We start from the raw sequence: 6,742 nt of genomic DNA, 5'->3' as shown, positions 1-6,742 counted from the left end.
AGCCTAGCATGCTACAGTCCATGGTTCACAAAGTTGGACATGACTTAGCAATTGAACAACAAATGTTTTATTCTATCATCAGTGCCTTTTTAAAGAAATTATTTCTACTCCAAGGTCTAAAATACATGTATTTTCCACTAAGAGCTTGAAAGTTGTTTTGGGTTTTGTCTTTGTTTTGACATTTGAGTCTTAGATCCATTTGAAGTTGATTTTTAAATTAAGATTCAATTTAATCTTTGTATGGACAATCACTTTTAATTGAACATTTAATCTTTCCCATAGATCTGTATTATAGACTGAATGTTTGTGCTCCACCTGCCGAGTTCATATATTGAGCCCTAACCCCACTGTGATGGTGTTAGGAGATGAGGTCTTTGGGCAGTAATTAGATTTATGTAAAGTTGGCTTAAAGCTCAACATTCAGAAAACTAAGATCATAGCATCTGGTCCCATCACTTCATGGGAAATAGATGGGGACAGTGGAAACAGTGTCAGACTTTATTTTTTTGGGCTCCCAAAATCACTGCAGATGGTGGCTGCAGCCATGAAATTAAAAGACACTTACTCCTTGGAAGAAAAGTTATGACCAACCTAGACAGCATATTGAAAAGCAGAGACATTACTTTGCCAACAAAGGTCCGTCTAGTCAATGCTATGGTTTTTCCAGTGGTCATGTATAGATGTGAGAGTTGGACTGTGAAGAAAGCTGAGTGCCAAAAGAATTGATACTTTTGAACTGTGGTGTTGAGAAGACTGTTGAGAGTCCCTTGAACTGCAAGGAGATCCAACCAGTCCATTCTGAAGGAGATCAGCCCTGGGATTTCTTTGGAGGGAAAGCTGAAACTCCAGTACTTTGGCCACCTCATGCGAAGAGTTGACTCATTGGAAAAGACTCTGATGCTGGGAGGGATTGGGGGCAGGAGAAGAAGGGGATGACAGAGGATGAGATGGTTGGGTGGCATCACTGACTCGATGGACAGGAGTCTGAGTGAACTCCAGGAGTTGGTGATGGGCAGGGAGGCCTGGTGTGGCTGCGATTCATGGGGTCGCTAAGAGTCAGACACGACTGAGCACTGAACTGAACTGAAAATCATGAGGGTGGAGTCCATGATGTGATTAGTGCCTGCCGCCTTTTTTTAACTGTGGATGTCTTTGCAAGTAATTTTGAGCTACCTCATGCTCTGTTTATTAGTTTATTTATTTATGGTTTCGATGGGTCTTCATTGCTGCTTTCTCTAACTGCTTTGAGTGGCAGCTGTTCTTTGTTTTGGTGTTCTGGCTTCTCATTGTAGTGGCTTCTCATATTGTAGAGCACAGGCTCTAGGCTTGTGGGCTTCAGTAGTTGCAGTGGACTCAATAGTTGTGGCTCCAGGGCTCTAGAGTGGAGGCTCAGTAGTTGTGGCACATGGGCTTAGTTGATCTCAAGCACATGGAATCTTCCTTGACTGGGGATGGAACCCCTGTCCCTTGCACTGGCAGGCAGATTCTTATCCACAATACCATTAGGGAAGCAGGGGATTAGTGCCTTTATAAGAAGAGGAAGAAACACCAGAGCTGCTTCTTTCTACCATATGTACATAAAGAGAGAAGGCTGTAGCCTGCAAGCCAGGAAGAAGGCCATCATCAAGAAGAAACCAACTGATGGTACTTTGATCTTTGACTTACCAGCCTCCAGAATGATGAGAAATAGATACCTGTTGTTTAAGCCACCAGTATTCAGCTACTGAGTAGACTAAGACATTTTGGATTGCCATCTCTGTAATAGTCAAAAATTCCATATGTGTATTTATATATGTCTGTTTTTGAGCTCCCTAATCTATTACACTTGTCAAAATTTCTACCTGTGCACCAATAGCAGACTATCTTGATTAAGACAGCTATATAACAAGTCAAGAATAAGGAAGTCAAATTTTTTATCCTACTGTTTTTCTTAAGAAGTTTCCTAGCTCTTATTTTATTCTTTCATATGAATTTTAAAATAATGTAATGTTTGTGTTCAAGCTGGTTTTAGAAAAGGCAGAGGAATCAGAGATCAAAGTGCCAACATCTGTGGATCATCAAAAAAGCAAGAGAGTTCCAGAAAAACATCTATTTCTGCTTTACTGACTATGCCAAAGCCTTTGACTGTGTGGGTTACAATAAACTGTGGAAATTCTGAAAGAGATGGGAATACCAGACCACCTGACCTGCCTCCTGAGAAACCTATATGCAGGTCAGGAAGCAACAGTTAGAACTGGACATGGAACAACAGACTGGTACCAATTAGGAAAAGGAGTACATAAAGGCTGTATATTTTCACCCTGCTTATTTAACTTCTATGCAGAGTACATCATGAGAAAAGCTGGGCTGGAGGAAGCACAAGCTGGAATCAAGATTGCCAGGAGAAATATCCATAACCTCAGATATGCAGATGACACCACCCTTATGGCAGAAAGTGAAGAGGAACTAAAGAGCCTCTTGATGAAAGTAAAAGAAGAGCATGAAAAAGTTGGCTTAAAGCTCAACATTCAGAAAACGAAGATCATGGCATCTGGTCCATCACTTCATGGGAAATAGATGGGGAAACAGTGGAAACAGTGTCAAACTTTATTTTGGGGGGCTCCAAAATCACTGCAGATGGTGATTGCAGCCATGAAATTAAAAGACGCTTACTCCTTGGAAGAAAAGTTATGACCAACCTAGATAGCATATTGAAAAGCAGAGGCATTACTTTGCCAGCAAAGATCCATCTAGTCAAGGCTATGGTTTTTCCAGTAGTCATGTATGGATGTGAGAGCTGGACTGTGAAGAAAGCTGAGCGCCGAAGAATTGATGCTTTTGAACAGTGGTGTTGGAGAAGACTGTTGAGAGTCCCTTGGACTGCAAGGTGATCCAACCAGTCCATTCTGAAGGAGATCAGTCCTGGGATTTCTTTGGAGGGAATGCTGCTGAAGCTGAAACTCCAGTACTTTGGCCACCTCATGTGAAGAGTTGACTCATTGGAAAAGACCCTGATGCTGGGAGGAATTGGAGGCAGGAGGAGAAGGGGACGACAGAGGATGAGATGGCTGGATGGCATCACTGACTCGATGGACGGGAGTCTGAGTGAACGCCAGGAGTTGGTGATGGACAGGGAGGCCTAGCATGCTGCGATTCATGGGGTCACAAACAGTCAGACACGACTGAGTGACTGAACTGAAGTGAACTGAATGTCCTGGGAGAGAAGAGAATTGATAACTTTAAAATATTCAGTTCAGTTCAGTTCAGTTGAGTCACTCAGTCGTGTCCGACTCTTTGCCCAGCATCAGGGTCTTTTCCAATGAGGCAACTCTTCGCATGAGGTGGCCAAAATACTGGAGTTTCAGCTTCAACATCAGTGCTTCCAATGAACACCCAGGACTGATCTTTAGGATGGACTGGTTGGATCTCCTTGCAGTCTAAGGGACTCTCAAGAGTCTTCTCCAACACCACAGTTCAAAAGCATCAATTCTTCGGTGCTCAGCTTTCCTTATAGTCCAACTCTTATATCGATACATGACTACTAGAAAAACCGTAGCCTTGACTAGACGGACCTTTGTTGACAAAGTAATGCCTCTGCTTTTCAATATGCTATCTAGGTCAGTCATAAATTTTCTTCCAAGGAGTAAGTGTCTTTTAATTTCATGGCTGCAGTCACCATCTGCAGTGATTTTGGAGCCCCCCCAAAATAAACTCAGCCACTGTTTCCACTGTTTCCCCATCTATTTGCCATGAAGTGATGGGACCGGATACTATGATCTTAGTTTTCTGAATGTTGAGCTTTAATCAACTTTTTTACTCTCCTCTTTCATTTTCATCAAGAAGCTCTTTAGTTCTTCTTCACTTTCTGCCATAAGGGTGGTGTCATCTGCATATCTGAGGTTATTGATATTTTTCCCAGCAATCTTGATTCCAGGTAGTGCTTCCTCCAGCCCAGAGTTTTTCATGATGTATTCTGCATGTAAGGTAAATAAGCAGGGTAACAATATACAGCCTTGACATACTCCTTTTCCTATTTGGAACCAGTCTGTTGTTCCATGTCCAGTTCTAACTGTTGCTTCCTGACCTGCATACACATTTCTCAAGAGGCAGGTCAGGTGGTCTGGTATTCACATCTCTTTCAGAATTTTCCACAGTTTATTGTGATCCACACAGTCAAAGTCTTTGGCATAGCCAATAACAAGGAAATAGATGTTTTTCTGGAACTCTCTTGCTTTTTCCATGATCCACAGATGTTGGCAATTTGATCTCTGGTTCCTCTGCCTTTTCTAAAACCATCTTGAACATCAGGAAGTTCATGGTTCATTGCTGAAGCCTGGCTTGGAGAATTTTGAGCATTACTTTACTAGCATGTGAGATGAATGCAATTGTGAGGTAGTCTGAGCATTCTTTGGCATTGCCTTTCTTTGGGATTGGAATGAAAACTGACCTTTTCCAGTCCTCTGGCCACTGCCGAATTTTCCAAATTTGCTGGCATATTGAATGCAGCACTTTCACAGCATCATCTTTCAGGATTTGAAATAGCTCAAATAGAATTCCATCACCTCCACTAGCTCTGTTCGTAGTGATGCTATCTAAGGCCCACTTGACATCACATTCCAGGATATCTGGGTCTAGGTGAGTGATTACACCATTGCGATTATCTGGGTCATGAAGATCTTTTTTGTACAGTTCTTCTGTGCATTCTTGCCACCTCTTCTTAATATCTTCTGCTTCTGTTAGGTCCATACCATTTCTGCCCTTTTTCGAGCCCATCTTTTCATGAAATGTTCCCTTGGTATCTCTGATTTTCTTGAAGAGATCTCTAATCTTTCCTATTCTGTTGTTTTCCTCTATTTCTTTTCACTGATCACTGAGGAAGGCTTTCTTATCTCTCCTTGCTATTCTTTGGAAGTCTGCATTCAAATGGGAACATCTTTCCTTTTCTCCTTTGCTTTTCGCTTCTATTCTCTTCATAGCTATTTGTAAGGCCTCCTCAGACAGCCATTTTGCTTTTTTGCATTTCTTTTTCTTGGGGATGATCTTGAGCCCTGTCTCCTGAACAACGTCATGAACCTCCGTCCATACTTCATCAGGCACTCTGTCTATCAGATCTAGTCCCTTAAATCTATTTCTCACTTCCACTGTATAATCGTAAGGGATTTGATTTAGATCATACCCAAATGAATGATCTAGTGGTTTTCCCTACTTTCTTCAAGTTCAGTCTGAATTAAGCCTCAATTTAAAACACTGAATCTTCCAATTTAGGAATACTATATATTGGGTTGGCCAAAAAATTTGTTCAGATTTTTTTCTGCAGCATCTTCTGGGAAAATGAGAATATACTTTATGGCCAACCCAATATTGCCCCATTTATATAAGTCATCTTAGTGTCTCTTCACAAAGTCATATGATTATTCCATAGAAGTCTTATACTTTGTTAGGCTTATTCCTAACTACTCGATTTTTTCTTTTTGGTTATGAATTCTATTTTTATTTAAATGTTAATTTCTCTTTGATATTTTATAAAACAAATCGATGTTATTGACTTCAAATTCAGCAATCTTAATAAACTCCTTTTAATGATAATATTTTATCTGTAGGTACTTTTGGATTTTCTTTGTATTCCTTAATATCATCTACAAATGATAACAACTTTTCTTCTTCCTCTGCATTCTTTGTAACTGGTATTTCTTTGCCGTATGCTCACCAAACCTGTGTACAGTATCAAATAGATGTAATAGTGGACATTTGTGTGTTGTTTCTGATCTTAGAAGAAAACTGTTAACATTTCACTTAATGTGGTTTGTTGTAAATGTTTTCATATAATTTAAAGATTAAGGAAGTCTTCTATTTCTAGTTTGAGATTCTCTCCCTCCCCCCATTATAAGCAGAGTTTTATCAAATCCTTTTTCTGTGTCTGTAAAATTTTTTCATGGGATTTTTTTCTCTTTTACTTTATGTCAATGAGTGATATTGGCTTTTAATTTTCCTTTCCTGGTCTCAGGGTCATGCTAAACCTTTTAAGGGAATGGTCTCCCTTTTTCTTTTTTTCTTTTCTATGGTAATGTTTGTATAAGATTGGAATTATTTCTTCCTTCAGTTTTTGGTAGTACAGCCAACTGGTCCTGAATTTAAACCTAAAGAAATATCTTACTCTTCTGTTTTTTCTAATCTTGATGAATAGTTTGGTTAATCTATTATTTCTAGGAATTTGTTTATTCCAACTAAAATTTTAGCTTGTTGGCATAGCTTTGTGCATAATATTTCTTCATTACCTTTTTGTTGTCTATGTCTACAAATTTGAGTTGCTATTCTTGTTTAAATTCCTGATATTGGCTGTTGGTGCCTTCCCTCTAGTTTTCTTGTGTATTGCCAGAGACTTGACTATTTTATTACTATTTCAAAGAATCAACTTTTAGGTATTTTGATTCTCTCTCTTAGATATTTGTTTACTATCTTATTAGTTTCTTCTTAATTATTTTCTTGTCTTCTTTGGGATTTATTTTCTTCTGTTTTTCTCATTCTCGAGAAAGATATTTAATTCATTAATTGTTACCGTTTTCTTTTTTCTAATATGTTTATTCAAAGCTCTTGGCTTTTCTCTAAATACTCCTTAATTGCATCATCATGTTTTTTTTTATGATATATCAAAATAATTCAGTTCAAAATAGCTTCTAATTCTAGTGTAATGTTTACTTTGACCCACAGGTTATTTCAAACTGAATTTTAAAATTTTCAACACATGGGATATTCTAAACATCTT

The sequence above is a fragment of the Ovis aries genome, chromosome 5 (assembly GCF_016772045.2).
Source record: "Ovis aries strain OAR_USU_Benz2616 breed Rambouillet chromosome 5, ARS-UI_Ramb_v3.0, whole genome shotgun sequence".
Classification (NCBI taxonomy): domain Eukaryota; kingdom Metazoa; phylum Chordata; class Mammalia; order Artiodactyla; family Bovidae; genus Ovis; species Ovis aries.
The sequence above is the reverse complement of the archived record's forward strand: the minus strand, read 5'-3'. Positions refer to the sequence as shown.